This window comes from Pleurodeles waltl, chromosome 2_1 (assembly GCF_031143425.1).
Source record: "Pleurodeles waltl isolate 20211129_DDA chromosome 2_1, aPleWal1.hap1.20221129, whole genome shotgun sequence".
Taxonomy (NCBI): domain Eukaryota; kingdom Metazoa; phylum Chordata; class Amphibia; order Caudata; family Salamandridae; genus Pleurodeles; species Pleurodeles waltl.
The window spans coordinates 5,316,859-5,333,383 of record NC_090438.1 but is presented as its reverse complement, the minus strand read 5'-3'; positions in this window follow the sequence as shown (position 1 = coordinate 5,333,383).

Genomic DNA, 16,525 nt, shown 5'->3' with positions numbered 1-16,525 from the left:
TAACCGATGCTCACAACATAACACAAAGCCACCCCATGGCTGTTGTAAATCTCAACTGGGAGGGGGGTAACTGGTCCAAAGAAAGTTGTGGTAGCTTCAGATTTACCTGTAGACTGTCTATTAGCGAATGATTTGGAGACATCAGCTTGGTCAGATGTGGAGTTGGAGGCCCATGCAGCAATGCTGGGCATCCCAGGGCATATTTTTGCTTTGACAAGGGCTCAGGCCAAAAAGCAAAAAGGACAGGGAAGCTTGGATCCTGGAACAATGGACCAAGTGCTCCCTAAAGCTAGGGGTAGTAGAAGCAAACCACTTCCTACTATCCCTCCCTCTACAGTGGATTCTACTTCTGAGGAAGAAGAATTCCCTCCCTGTGCAGAACCTACACCAGAGGAGCTGGAAGCAGACACTGCTGAGCTTTTGGGTGAAGGGGGGCCTGCCAGAGAGGAGCTGAGTGTGGCACATCAAACCTGTCCCACATTAGAGGTTCTCAGACAGCAAGCTGTCAAACAGGCTAATGGGGATGTCAGTGACTCTCACAGAGTTTACTGGGAGGACAACCTCTTGTACACTGAGCATAGGGATCCTAAACCTGGAGCTGCCAGGAGATTAGTGATTCCTCAGGAGTACAGAAAGTTCCTCCTAACACTGGCACATGACATTCCCTTAGCTGGGCACCTAGGACAACTGAAAACTTGGGACAGGCTTGTTCCCCTGTTTCATTGGCCTAAGATGTCTGAGGACACAAAGGAATTTTGTAAGTCCTGTGAAACCTGTCAAGCCAGTTGCAAAACAGGTGGCACCCCAAAGGCACCCCTTATCCCACTGCCTGTGGTTGGGGTTCCCTTTGAAAGGGTAGGGGTTGACATAGTTGGCCCCCTTGACCCTCCTACTGCTTCAGGCAATAGGTTTATCTTGGTGGTAGTGGACCATGCCACAAGATATCCTGAAGCAATTCCTTTAAGGACCACTACAGCTCCTGCAGTGGCAAAGGCCCTCCTGGGAATATTTTCCAGGGTGGGCTTCCCAAAGGAAGTAGTATCAGACAGAGGAAGCAATTTCATGTCTGCATACTTAAAGGCCATGTGGAAGGAGTGTGGTGTAACGTACAAGTTCACAACACCCTATCATCCACAAACAAATGGACTGGTGGAGAGATTTAATAAAACTCTCAAAGGCATGATTATGGGTCTCCCTGAAAAACTCCGCAGGAGATGGGATATCCTTCTACCATGCCTCCTTTTTGCCTACAGGGAGGTACCCCAGAAAGGAGTGGGCTTCAGCCCCTTTGAACTTCTTTTTGGACACCCTGTTAGGGGTCCACTCACACTTGTAAAGGAGGGTTGGGAACAACCTTTAAAAGCTCCTAAGCAGGATATTGTGGATGATGTACTTGGCCTCAGATCAAGGATGGCTGAGTACATGAAAAAGGCCAGTAAAATCCTTCAGGCCAGCCAAGAGCTCCAGAAGCAATGGCATGATCAGAAGGCTGTTTTGGTTCAGTACCAACCAGGGCAGAAAGTGTGGGTCTTGGAGCCTGTGGCCCCAAGAGCACTCCAAGATAAATGGAGTGGACCCCACACAATTGTTGAAAAGAAGGGTGAAGTCACCTACTTGGTTGACTTAGGCACTGCCAGGAGTCCCCTTAGGGTGCTCCATGTCAACCGCCTGAAACCCTACTATGACAGGGCTGATCTCACCCTGCTCATGGCAACTGATGAGGGACAGGAAGAAGACAGTGATCCTCTACCTGATCTCTTCTCTTCCACAGAACAAGATGCTCTTGCGGAAGGTGTAGTTTTGGCAGATTGTCTTACTGCTGAGCAGAAAGACCATTGCATAAATCTCCTAGGACAATTTTCAGAACTCTTCTCTACTGTGCCAGGCACCACTTCTTGGTGTGAGCACACTATAGATACTGGAGACAGTTTACCTGTCAAAAGTAAGATCTATAGGCAGCCTGACCATGTCAGGGACTACATAAAGCAAGAAGTTCAGAAAATGTTGGAACTAGGAGTGGTTGAGCACTCTGACAGTCCATGGGCTTCTCCTGTGGTACTGGTACCAAAACCCAATTCTAAAGATGGAAAGAAGGAAATGCGGTTTTGTGTAGACTATAGAGGTCTCAACTTGGTAACCAAAACTGATGCTCACCCTATACCCAGGGCAGATGAGCTCATAGATACACTGGCATCTGCCAAGTATCTAAGCACTTTTGATTTGACTGCAGGGTATTGGCAGATCAAATTGTCAGAAGATGCTAAACCTAAGACTGCATTTTCTACCATTGGAGGACATTACCAGTTTACTGTAATGCCTTTTGGTTTGAAAAATGCACCTGCCACTTTTCAGAGGTTGGTGAACACAGTCCTGCAAGGGCTGGAAGCTTTCAGTGCAGCATATTTGGACGATATAGCTGTCTTTAGCTCCAGCTGGGATGATCACCTGGTCCACCTATGGAAGGTTTTGGAGGCCCTGCAAAAGGCAGGCCTCACTATCAAGGCTTCAAAGTGCCAGATAGGGCAGGGTAAGGTGGTTTATCTGGGACACCTTGTTGGTGGGGAACAGATTGCACCACTTCAGGGGAAAATCCAAACAATTATTGATTGGGTTCCCCCTACCACTCAGACTCAGGTGAGAGCCTTCCTAGGCCTCACTGGGTATTACAGGAGGTTCAGTAAGAACTATGGCTCCATTGCAGCCCCTCTTAATGACCTCACATCCAAGAAAATGCCTAAAAAGGTATTATGGACAGCAAACTGTCAGAAAGCTTTTGAGGAGCTGAAGCAGGCCATGTGCTCTGCACCTGTCCTGAAAAGCCCTTGTTACTCTAAAAAATTCTATGTCCAAACTGATGCATCTGAATTAGGAGTGGGGGCAGTCCTATCACAACTTAATTCTGAGGGCCAGGATCAACCTGTTGCTTTTATTAGTAGGAGGTTGACCCCTAGAGAAAAGCGTTGGTCTGCCATTGAGAGGGAGGCCTTTGCTGTGGTCTGGGCTCTGAAGAAGTTGAGGCCATACCTGTTTGGCACTCACTTCATTGTTCAGACAGACCACAAACCTCTACTTTGGCTAAAACAAATGAAAGGTGAAAATCCTAAATTGTTGAGGTGGTCCATATCCCTACAGGGAATGGACTATACAGTGGAACATAGACCTGGGAGTAGCCACTCCAATGCAGATGGACTCTCCAGATATTTCCACTTAGACAATGAAGACTCATCAGGTCATGGCTAGTCTTATTGTCCTTCGTATCGGGGGGGTTTGTGTAGGAAAGTACCATCTTGCCTGGCATGTTACCCCCATTTTTCACTGTATATATGTTGTTTTAGTTGTATGTGTCACTGGGACCCTGGTAACCCAGGGCCCCAGTGCTCATAAGTGTGCCTGAATGTGTTACCTGTGTAGTGACTAACTGTCTCACTGAGGCTCTGCTAATCAGAACCTCAGTGGTTATGCTCTCTCATTTCTTTCCAAATTGTCACTAACAGGCTAGTGACCATTTTTACCAATTTACATTGGCTTACTGGAACACCCTTATAATTCCCTAGTATATGGTACTGAGGTACCAAGGGTATTGGGGTTCCAGGAGATCCATATGGGCTGCAGCATTTCTTTTGCCACCCATAGGGAGCTCTGACAATTCTTACACAGGCCTGCCACTGCAGCCTGAGTGAAATAACGTCGACGTTATTTCACAGCCATTTTACACTGCACTTAAGTAACTTATAAGTCACCTATATGTCTAACCTTTACCTGGTAAAGGTTAGGTGCAAAGTTACTTAGTGTGTGGGCACCCTGGCACTAGCCAAGGTGCCCCCACATTGTTCAGAGCCAATTCCCTGAACTTTGTGAGTGCGGGGACACCATTACACGCGTGCACTACATATAGGTCACTACCTATATGTAGCTTCACAATGGTAACTCCGAATATGGCCATGTAACATGTCTATGATCATGGAATTGCCCCCTCTATGCCATCCTGGCATAGTTGGCACAATCCCATGATCCCAGTGGTCTGTAGCACAGACCCTGGTACTGCCAAACTGCCCTTCCTGGGGTTTCACTGCAGCTGCTGCTGCTGCCAACCCCTCAGACAGGCAGCTGCCCTCCTGGGGTCCAGCCAGGCCTGGCCCAGGATTGCAGAACAAAGAACTTTCTCTGAGAGAGGGTGTGACACCCTCTCCCTTTGGAAAATGGTGTGAAGGCAGGGGAGGAGTAGCCTCCCCCAGCCTCTGGAAATGCTTTGTTGGGCACAGAGGTGCCCAATTCTGCATAAGCCAGTCTACACCGGTTCAGGGACCCCTTAGCCCCTGCTCTGGCGCGAAACTGGACAAAGGAAAGGGGAGTGACCACTCCCCTGACCTGCACCTCCCCTGGGAGGTGTCCAGAGCTCCTCCAGTGTGCTCCAGACCTCTGCCATCTTGGAAACAGAGGTGCTGCTGGCACACTGGACTGCTCTGAGTGGCCAGTGCCACCAGGTGACGTCAGAGACTCCTGCTGATAGGCTCCTTCAGGTGTTAGTAGCCTATCCTCTCACCTAGGTAGCCAAACCCTCTTTTCTGGCTATTTAGGGTCTCTGTCTCTGGGGAAACTTCAGATAACGAATGCAAGAGCTCATCCGAGTTCCTCTGCATCTCCCTCTTCACCTTCTGATAAGGAATCGACTGCTGACCGCGCTGGAAGCCTGCAAACCTGCAACATAGTAGCAAAGACGACTACTGCAACTCTGTAACGCTGATCCTGCCGCCTTCTCGACTGTTTTCCTGCTTGTGCATGCTGTGGGGGTAGCCTGCCTCCTCTCTGCACCAGAAGCTCCGAAGAAATCTCCCGTGGGTCGACGGAATCTTCCCCCTGCAACCGCAGGCACCAAAAAGCTGCATTACCGGTCCCTTGGATCTCCTCTCAGCGCAACGAGCGAGGTCCCTCGAATCCAGCGACTCTGTCCGAGTGACCCCCCACAGTCCAGTGACTCTTCTGCCCAAGTTTGGTGGAGGTAAGTCCTTGCCTCACCTCGCTGGGCTGCATTACTGGGAACCGCGACTTTGCAGCTACTCCGGCCCCTGTGCACTTCCGGCGGAAATCCTTTGTGCACAGCCAAGCCTGGGTCCACGGCACTCTAACCTGCATTGCACGACTTTCTAAGTTGGTCTCCGGTGACGTGGGACTCCTTTGTGCAACTTTGGCGAGCACTGTTTCACGCATCCTTGTAGTGCCTGTTTCTGGCACTTCTCCAGGTGCTACCTGCTTCAGTTAGGGCTCTTTGTCTTGCTCGACGTCCCCTCTCTCTTTAGGTCCAATTTGCGACCTCGTGGTCCCTCCTGGGCCCCAGCAGCGTCCAAAAACGCCAAACGCACCATTTGCAACTAGCAAGGCTTGTTGGCATCCTTTCAGCGTAAAACACTTCTGCACGACTCTCCAAGGCAAGCGGGATCCGTCCACCAAAGGGGAAGTCTCTAGCCCTTTTCGTTCCTGCAGAAACCTCAGCTTCTTCTGTCCAGTAGAAGCTTCTTGGCACCCGCAGCTGGCATTTCCTGGGCATCTGCCCATCTCCGACTTGCTTGTGACTTTTGGACTTGGTCCCCTTGTTCCACAGGTACCCTAGATTGGAAATCCATAGTTGTTGCATTGCTGGTTTGTGTCTTTCCTGCATTATTCCTCTAACACGACTTCTTTGTCCTTAGGGGAACTTTAGTGCACTTTGCACTCACTTTTCAGGGTCTTGGGGAGGGTTATTTTTCTAACTCTCACTATTTTCTAATAGTCCCAGCGACCCTCTACAAGGTCACATAGGTTTGGGGTCCATTCGTGGTTCGCATTCCACTTTTGGAGTATATGGTTTGCGTTGCCCCTATCCCTATGTTTCCCCATTGCATCCTATTGTAACTATACATTGTTTGCACTGTTTTCTAAGACTATACTGCATATTTTTGCTATTGTGTATATATATCTTGTGTATATTTCCTATCCTCTCACTGAGGGTACACTCTAAGATACTTTGGCATATTGTCATAAAAATAAAGTACCTTTATTTTTAGTATAACTGTGTATTGTGTTTTCTTATGATATTGGGCATATGACACTAAGTGGTACTGTAGTAGCTTCACACGTCTCCTAGTTCAGCCTAAGCTGCTCTGCTAAGCTACCATTATCTATCAGCCTAAGCTGCTAGACACCCTATACACTAATAAGGGATAACTGGGCCTGGTGCAAGGTGCAAGTACCCCTTGGTACTCACTACAAGCCAGTCCAGCCTCCTACACCCCCCCCCCCTGGGAAGAGGACCAAAAAAGTGAAGGGCCGGCGCGACAGGCCTGAGACGGCTGCCCCCAAGGAGAGTAGCCTTGCCCCGTCACCTGCCACATCCAGTAAGGGAGGCAAGGGCCACGGAGATTCTGCCAAGGAGGGCAAGGGCAGCAGGCCGTAAAAGTCAGGAAGCAGCCGACCTGGCCAGGAGGGCCCCACCAGCCCCATTCCGGGTGTGTCGGAGGACACCCAGGGCCCCAGGAGTCCATCACAGGAGGGCCCCGCAACGGAAAGGTCCGATGCTGACTGAGCGGGAAGTATTGGCCAGGTGTGGTTCCCTCGAAACACAAGACAGGCACCGCTGAACAGGGCCCCGCCTTGAGGAGCGCCGCTGAACAGGGCCCTGCCGTGAGGAGCACCGCTGAACAGGGGCCTCCGTGAGGAGCACCGCTGAACAGGGCCCTTCAAGACAAGCACCGCTGAACAGGGCCCCGCCGTGAGGAGCACCGCTGAACAGGGGCCGCCGTGAGGAGCACCGCTGAACAGGGCCCTTCAAGACAAGCACCGCTGAACAGGGCCCCGCCGTGGCAAGCACCGCTGAACAGGGCCCTTCAAGAAAAGCACCGCTGAACAGGGCCCCGCCGTGGAAAGCACCGCTGAACAGGGGCCGGCAGGACATGCACCGCTCCGCTGGGCCCTCATCTCAAGCACCACTTCGCTGGGCCCTTCCTGTCAAGCACCGCTCCGCTGAGCCCTTCCTGTCAAGCACCGCTCCGCTGGGCCCTTCCTGTCAAGCACCGCTCCGCTGGGCCCTCATCTCAAGCACCGCTCCGCTGGGCCCTCATCTCAAGCACCGCTCCGCTGGGCCCTTCAAGTCAAGCACCACTCCGCTGGGCCCTTCCTGTCAAGCTCCGCTGGGCCCTTCCTGTCAAGCTCCGCTGGGCCCTTCCTGTCAAGCACCGCTCCGCTGTGCCCTCATCTCAAGCACCACTCCGCTGGGCCCTTCCTGTCAAGCACCGCTCCGCTGGGCCCTTCCTGTCAAGCACCGCTCCGCTGGGCACCGCCGTCTCAAGTACCGCTCCGCTGGGCCCTTCCTGTCAAGCACCGCTGGCCCATTGGCAGGCCCAGATCTGTGTCGGGCAGCGCTTCACGAGGCACTCTGCCCACCATGCCTCCTCCATGACCAGTGGAGTCTGTAAGCCACCTGATGGACTGTGGCTTTGCACTCCCCAGGATGCAGCAGTGGGCAATCCACCCAGTGTAGAGACTTGAGAGACTGTGGCTTTGCACTCCCCAGGATGGTCCAGTGGGCAACCCACCCACTGTAGAGACTTGAGAGACTGTGGCTTTGCACTCCCCAGGATGGTCCAGTGGGCAACCCACCCACTGTAGAGACTTGAGAGACTGTGGCTTTGCACTCCCCAGGATTGAACAGTGGGCAACCCACCCACTGTAGAGACTTGAGAGACTGTGGCTTTGCACTCCCCAGGATGGTCCAGTGGGCAAGCCACCCACTGTAGAGACTTGAGAGACTGTGGCTTTGCACTCCCCAGGATTGAACAGTGGGCATGGAGGCCCTTCGTGGATCTGGCATCTGCTATCCAGAACGTCAGTGGTTATGCTCTCTCATTTTCTTTCCAAATTGTCACTAACAGGCTAGTGTCCAATTTCACCAATTTACATTGGCATACTGGAACACCCTTATAATTCCCTAGTATATGGTACTGAGGTACCCAGGGTACTGGGGTTCCAGGAGATCCCTATGGGCTGCAGCATTTCTTGTGCCAACCATAGGGAGATCTGACAATTCTTACACAGGCCTGCCAGTGCAGCCTGAGTGAAATAACGTCCACGTTATTTCACAGCCATTTACCACTGCACTTAAGTAACTTATAAGTCACCTTTATGTCTAACCTTTACCTGGTAAAGGTTGGGTGCTAAGTTACTTAGTGTGTGGGCACCCTGGCACTAGCCAAGGTGCCCCCACATTGTTCAGGGCAAATTCCCCGGACTTTGTGAGTGCGGGGACACCATTACATGTGTGCACTACACATAGGTCAATACCTATGTGTAGCTTCACAATGGTAACTCCGAATATGGCCATGTAACATGTCTATGATCATGGAATTGCCCCCTCTATGCCATCCTGGCATTGTTGGCACAATCCCATAATCCCACGGGTCTGTAGCACAGACCCGGGTACTGCCAAACTGCATTTTCAGGGGTTTCACTGCAGCTGCTGCTGCCAACCCCTCAGACAGGTTTCTGCCCTCCTGGGGTCGAGCCAGGCTTGGCCCAGGATGGCAAAACAAAGGACTTCCTCAGAGAGAGGGAGTTACACCCTCTCCCTTTGGAAAAAGGTGTTAAGGCAGGGGAGGAGTAGCCTCCCCCAGCCTCTGGAAATGCTTTCATGGGCACAGATGGCGCCCATTTCTGCATAAGCCAGTCTACACCGGTTCAGGGACCCCTCAGCCCTGCTCTCGCGCGAAACTGGACAAAGGAAAGGGGAGTGACGACTCCCCTGACCTGCACCTCCCCTGGGTGGTGCCCAGAGCTCCTCCAGTGTGCTCCAGACCTCTGCCATCTTGGAAACAGAGGTGCTGCTGGCACACTGGACTGCTCTGAGTGGCCAGGGCCAGCAGGTGACGTCAGAGACTCCTTCTGATAGGCTCCTTCAGGTGTTGCTAGCCTATCTTCTCTCCTAAGTAGCCAAACCCTCTTTTCTGGCTATTTAGGGTCTCTGCTTTTGGGATTTCCTTAGATAACGAATGCAAGAGCTCATCAGAGTTCCTCTGCATCTCTCTATTCACCTTCTGCCAGGGAATCGACTGCTGACTGCGCTGGAAGCCTGCAAAACTGCAACAAAGTAGCGAAGACGACTACTGCAACTCTATAACGCTGATCCTGTCGCCTTCTCGACTGTTTTCCTGGTGGTGCATGCTGTGGGGGTAGTCTGCCTCCTCTCTGCACTAGAAGCTCCGAAGAAATCTCCCGTGGGTCGATGGAATCGTCCCCCTGCAACCGCAGGCACCAAAGAACTGCATCACCGGTGTGAGAAAGTAGCCTCTTTCTAGCCTTGTTACCCCCACTTTTGGCCTGTTTGTGAGTGTATGTCAGGGTGTTTGTCACTGTTTTCACTGTCTCACTGGGATCCTGATAGCCAGGCCCCAGTGCTCATAGTGAAAACACTATGTTTTCAGTATGGTTGTTATGTGTCACTGGGATCCTGCTGGTCAGGACCCCAGTGCTCATAGGTTTGTGGCCTATATGTATGTGTCACTGGGACCCTGTCACACAGGGCCCCAGTGCTCATAGGTGTGCATGTATATGTTCCCTGTGTGGTGCCTAACTGTCTCACTGAGGCTCTGCTAACCAGAAACTCAGTGGTTATGCTCTCTCATTACTTCCAAATTGTCACTAACAGGCTAGTGACCATTTTTACCAATGTACATTGGCTTACTGGAACACCCTTATAATTCCCTAGTATATGGTACTGAGGTACCCAGGGTATTGGGGTTCCAGGAGATCCCTATGGGCTGCAGCATTTCTTTTGCCACCCATAGGGAGCTCTGACAATTCTTACACAGGCCTGCCACTGCAGCCTGAGTGAAATAACGTCCACGTTATTTCACAGCCATTTTACACTGCACTTATGTAACTTATAAGTCACATATATGTCTAACCTTTACCTGGTAAAGGTTAGGTGCAAAGTTACTTAGTGTGAGGGCACCCTGGCACTAGCCAAGGTGCCCCCACATTGTTCAGAGCCAATTCCCTGAACTTTGTGAGTGCGGGGACACCATTACATGCGTGCACTACATATAGGTCATTACCTATATGTAGCTTCACAATGGTAACTCCGAATATGGCCATGTAACATGTCTATGATCATGGAATTACCCCCTCTATGCCATCCTGGCATAGTTGGCACAATCCCATGATCCCAGTGGTCTGTAGCACTGACCCTGGTACTGCCAAACTGCCCTTCCTGGGGTTTCACTGCAGCTGCTGCTGCTGCCAACCCCTCAGACAGGCAGCTGCCCTCCTGGGGTCCAGCCAGGCCTGGCCCAGGATGGCAGAACAAAGAACTTCCTCTGAGAGAGGGTGTGACACCCTCTCCCTTTGGAAAATGGTGTGAAGGCAGGGGAGGAGTAGCCTCCCCCAGCCTCTGGAAATGCTTTCTTGGGCACAGATGTGCCCAATTCTGCATAAGCCAGTCTACACCGGTTCAGGGACCCCTTAGCCCCTGCTCTGGCGCGAAACTGGACAAAGGAAAGGGGAGTGACCACTCCCCTGACCTGCACCTCCCCTGGGAGGTGTCCAGAGCTCCTCCAGTGTGCTCCAGACCTCTGCCATCTTGGAAACAGAGGTGCTGCTGGCACACTGGACTGCTCTGAGTGGCCAGTGCCACCAGGTGACGTCAGAGACTCCTGCTGATAGGCTCCTTCAGGTGTTAGAAGCCTATCCTCTCTCCTAAGTAGCCAAACCCTCTTTTCTGGCTATTTAGGGTCTCTGTCTCTGGGGAAACTTTAGATAACGAATGCATGAGCTCAGCCGAGTTCCTCTGCATCTCCCTCTTCACCTTCTGATAAGGAAACGACCGCTGACCGCGCTGGAAGCCTGCAAACCTGCAACATAGTAGCAAAGACGTCTACTGCAACTCTGTAACGCTGATCCTGCCGCCTTCTCGACTGTTTTCCTGCTTGTGCATGCTGTGGGGGTAGCCTGCCTCCTCTCTGCACCAGAAGCTCCGAAGAAATCTCCAGTGGGTCGACGGAATCTTCCCCCTGCAACCGTAGGCACCAAAAAGCTGCATCACCGGTCCCTTGGGTCTCCTCTCAGCACGACGAGCGAGGTCCCTCGAATCCAGCGACTCTGTCCCAGTGACCCCCACAGTCCAGTGACTCTTCAGCCCAAGTTTGGTGGAGGTAAGTCCTTGCCTCACCTCGCTGGGCTGCATTGCTGGGAACCGCGACTTTGCAGATACTCCGGCCCCTGTGCACTTCCGGCGGAAATCCTTTGTGCACTGCCAAGCCTGGGTCCACGGCACTCTAACCTGCATTGCACGACTTTCTAAGTTGGTCTCCGGCGACGTGGGACTCCTTTGTGGAACTTCGGCGAGCACCGTTTCACGCATCCTCGTAGTGCCTGTTTCTGGCACTTTTCCGGGTGCTACCTGCTTTAGTGAGGGCTCTTTGTCTTGCTCGACGTCCCCTCTCTCTTCCGGTCCAATTTGCGACCTCCTGGTCCCTCCTGGGCCCCAGCAGCGTCCAAAAACGCCAAACGCACGATTTGCGTGTAGCAAGGCTTGTTGGCGTCCTTCCGGCGGGAAAACACTTCTGCACGACTCTCCAAGGCAAGCGGGATCCGTCCACCAAAGGGGAAGTCTCTAGCCCTTTTCGTTCCTGCAGAAACCTCAGCTTCTTCTGTCCAGTCGAAGCTTTTTTGCACCCGCAGCTGGCATTTCCTGGGCATCTGCCCATCTCCGACGTGCTTGTGACTTTTGGACTTGGTCCCCTTGTTCCACAGGTACCCTAGATTGGAAATCCACAGTTGTTGCATTGCTGGTTTGTGTCTTTCCTGCATTATTCCTCTAACACGACTCTTTTGTCCTTAGGGGAAATTTAGTGCACTTTGCACTCACTTTTCAGGGTCTTGGGGAGGGTTATTTTTCTAACTCTCACTATTTTCTAATAGTCCCAGCGACCCTCTACAAGGTCACATAGGTTTGGGGTCCATTCGTGGTTCGCATTCCACTTCTGGAGTATATGGTTTGTGTTGCCCCTATCCCTATGTTTCCCCATTGCATCCTATTGTAACTATACATTGTTTGCACTGTTTTCTAAGACTATACTGCATATTTTTGCTATTGTGTATATATATCTTGTGTATATTTCCTATCCTCTCACTGAGGGTACACTCTAAGATACTTTGGCATATTGTCATAAAAATAAAGTACCTTTATTTTTAGTATAACTGTGTATTGTGTTCTCTTATGATATTGTGCATATGACACTAAGTGGTACTGTAGTAGCTTCACACGTCTCCTAGTTCAGCCTAAGCTGCTCAGCTAAACTACCATTATCTATCAGCCTAAGCTGCTAGACACCCTATACACTAATAAGGGATAACTGGGCCTGGTGCAAGGTGCAAGTACCCCTTGGTACTCACTACAAGCCAGTCCAGCCTCCTACAACCGGTCCCCTGGGTCTCCTCTCAGCACAACGAGCGAGGTCCCTTGAATCCAGCAACTCTGTCCAAGTGACTCCCACAGTCCAGTGACTCTTCAGTCTAAGTTTGGTGGAGGTAAGTCCTTGCCTCCCCACACCAGACTGCATTGCTGGGAACCGCATGTTTTGCAGCTACTCCGGCTCCTGTGCACTTTCCGAGGGAATCCTTTGTGCACAGCCAAGCCTGGGTCCACTGCACTCTAACATGCATTGCACGACCTCCTTTGTTGTCCTCCGGCTGCGTGGGACTCCTTTGTGCAACTTTGGGTGAGCACCATTTCACTCCACTTTGTAGTGCCTGTTCCGGCACTTCTGCGGGGGCTGCCTGCTTTTGATAGGGTTCGTTGTCTTGCTGGGCACCCCCTCTGTCCCCTGACGCAATTGGTGACATCCTGGTCCCTCCCGGGCCACAGCAGCATCCAAAAACTCTAACTGCACGACTTGCAGCTAGCAAGGATTGTTTGCGGTCTTACTTCAGGAAAACACTTCTGTACGACTCTCCATGGCGGGGGGCATCCATCCTCCAAAGGGGAAGTATCTAGCCCTTGTCGTTCCTGCAGAATCCTCAGCTTCTACTGTCCAGTAGCAGCTTCTTTGCACCCACAGCTGGCATTTCCTGGGCATCTGCCCACTCTCGACTTGATCGTGACTTTTGGACTTGGTCCCCTTGTTCCACAGGTACCCTCGTCTGGAAATCCATCGTTGTTGCATTGCTGGTGTTGGTCTTTCCTGCAGAATTCCCCTATCACGACTTCTGTGCTCTTTGGGGAACTTTAGTGCACTTTGCACTCACTTTTCAGGGTCTTGGGTTGGGCTATTTTTCTAACCCTCTCTGTTTTCTTACAGTCCCAGCGACCCTCTACAAGGTCACATAGGTTTGGGGTCCATTCGTGGTTCGCATTCCACTTTTGAAGTATATGGTTTGTGTTGCCCCAATCCCTATGTGTCCCCATTGCATCCTATTGTAACTATACATTGTTTGCACTGTTTTCTAATACTATACTGCATATTTTTGGTATTGTGCACATATATCTTGTGTATACTTGCTATCCTCATTCTGAGGGTACTCACTGAGATACTTTTGGCATATTGTCATAAAAATAAAGTACCTTTATTTTTAGTATATCTGTGTAGTGTGTTTTCTTATGATATTGTGCATATGACACTAGTGGTACTGTAGGAGCTTCATTCGTCTCCTAGTTCAGCCTAAGATGCTCTGCTAAGCTACCATTATCTATCAGCCTAAGCTGCTAGACACCCTATACACTAATAATGGATACCTGTGCCTGGTGCAAGGTGCAAGTACCCCTTGGTACTCACTACAAGCCAGTCCAGTCTCCTACAACGATTCAGACCCAGGGAGGTAAGCATTAGGTACAGATCGGAAGTGTCGCTTTGAGGAAGTAAGTGTCTTTTGAACATTGTTTACATGGAGCTACAGATACAGCAAGATGAATTGATTCTAAAAGTTTGCCAAATCTTTAGAGTATGACTACAAGCTCACCCTCCTCCCGGAGGAGCTATGATATCAGAATCCAAAGACTACTGAGTAGGTTACACATGCACCAAGTGTGTGTTGCTTGGTGTGTTTTACGTGTTTACATGTTCAAAAGTTTTAAATGTAGTCTTTCATGTACTGTTGATTGTGAGAGTACTTTAGTCTCCCAGTCGTGATATTCATGAGTGCTGTTTCCCACAAGTGGGGTGCAGTTTGCAAATAGATGGCTCCACACCCACAAACAACATATATAGAGACCCATCACAAATGGGGGCTGTGATAATTGTACATCTCTTGTATGTCCACTGGTATCAATGATGGACATCATAAACGATAGGTATCATCTTATAACACCACATTAGTTAGGTGAATTGCACCAAATCACTGATTATGTATTATTAAGCTTTCATTAGAGGTGTAGGAAAGTACCATCTTGCCTGGCATGTTACCCCCATTTTTCACTGTAAATATGTTGTTTTAGTTGTATGTGTCACTGGGACCCTGGTAACCCAGGGCCCCAGTGTTCATAAGTGTGCCTGAATGTGTTACCTGTGTAGTGACTAACTGTCTCACTGAGGCTCTGCTAATCAGAACCTCAGTGGTTATGCTCTCTCATTTCTTTCCAAATTGTCACTGACAGGCTAGTGACCATTTTTACCAATTTACATTGGCTTACTGGAACACCCTTATAATTCCCTAGTATATGGTACTGAGGTACCCAGGGTATTGGGGTTCCAGGAGATCCCTATGGGCTGCAGCATTTCTTTTGCCACACATAGGGAGCTTTGACAATTCTTACACAGGCCTGCCACTGCAGCCTGAGTGAAATAACGTCCACGTTATTTCACAGCCATTTTACACTGCACTTAAGTAACTTATAAGTCACCTATATGCCTAACCTTTACCTGGTAAAGGTTAGGTGCAAAGTTACTTAGTGTGAGGGCACCCTGGCACTAGCCAAGGTGCCCCCACATTGTTCAGGGCCAATTCCCTGAACTTTGTGAGTGCGGGGACATCATTACACGCGTGCACTACATATAGGTCACTACCTATATGTAGCTTCACAATGGTAACTCCGAATATGGCCATGTAACATGTCTATGATCATGGAATTGCCCCCTCTATGCCATCCTGGCATAGTTGGCACAATCCCATGATCCCAGTGGTCTGTAGCACAGCCCCTGGTACTGCCAAACTGCCCTTCCTGGGGTTTCACTGCAGCTGCTGCTGCTGCCAACCCCTCAGACAGGCAGCTGCCCTCCTGGGGTCCAGCCAGGCCTGGCCCAGGATGGCAGAACAAAGAACTTCCTCTGAGAGAGGGTGTGACACCCTCTCCCTTTGGAAAATGGTGTGAAGGCAGGGGAGGAGTAGCCTCCCCCAGCCTCTGGAAATGCTTTGTTGGGCACAGAGGTGCCCAATTCTGCATAAGCCAGTCTACACCGGTTCAGGGACCCCTTAGCCCCTGCTCTGGCGCGAAACTGGACAAAGGAAAGGGGAGTGACCACTCCCCTGACCTCCACCTCCCCTGGGAGGTGTCCAGAGCTCCTCCAGTGTGCTCCAGACCTCTGCCATCTTGGAAACAGAGGTGCTGCTGGCACTCTGGACTGCTCTGAGTGGCCAGTGCCACCAGGTGACGTCAGAGACTCCTGCTGATAGGCTCCTTCAGGTGTTAGTAGCCTATCCTCTCTCCTAGGTAGCCAAACCCTCTTTTCTGGCTATTTAGGGTCTCTGTCTCTGGGGAAACTTTAGATAACGAATGCATGAGCTCAGCCGAGTTCCTCTGCATCTCTCTCTTCACCTTCTGATAAGGAAACGACTGCTGACCGCGCTGGAAGCCTGCAAACCTGCAACATAGTAGCAAAGACGACTACTGCAACTCTGTAACGCTGATCCTGCCGCCTTCTCGACTGTTTTCCTGCTTGTGCATGCTGTGGTGTTTTCCTGCTTGTGCATGCTGTGGGGGTAGCCTGCCTCCTCTCTGCACCAGAAGCTCCGAAGAAATCTCCTGTGGGTCGACGGAATCTTCCCCCTGCAACCGCAGGCACCAAAAAGCTGCATTACCAGTCCCTTGGGTCTCCTCTCAGCACGACGAGCGAGGTCCCTCGAATCCAGCGACTCTGTCCTAGTGACCCCCACAGTCCAGTGACTCTTCAGTCCAAGTTTGGTGGAGGTAAGTCCTTGCCTCACCTCGCTGGGCTGCATTGCTGGGAACCGCGACTTTGCAGCTACTCCGGCCTCTGTGCACTTCCGGTGGAAATCCTTTGTGCACAGCCAAGCCTGCGTCCACGGCACTCTAACATGCATTGCACGACTTTCTAAGTTGGTCTCCGGCGACGTGGGACTCCTTTGTGCAACTTCGGCAAGCACTGTTTCACGCATCCTCGTAGTGCCTGTTTCTGGCACTTCTCCGGGTGCTACCTGCTTTAGTGAGGGCTCTTTGTCTTGCTCCACGTCCGCTCTCTCTTCAGGTCCAATTTGCGACCTCCTGGTCCCTCCTGGGCCCCAGCAGTATCCACAAACGCCAAACGCACGATTTGCAACTAGCAAG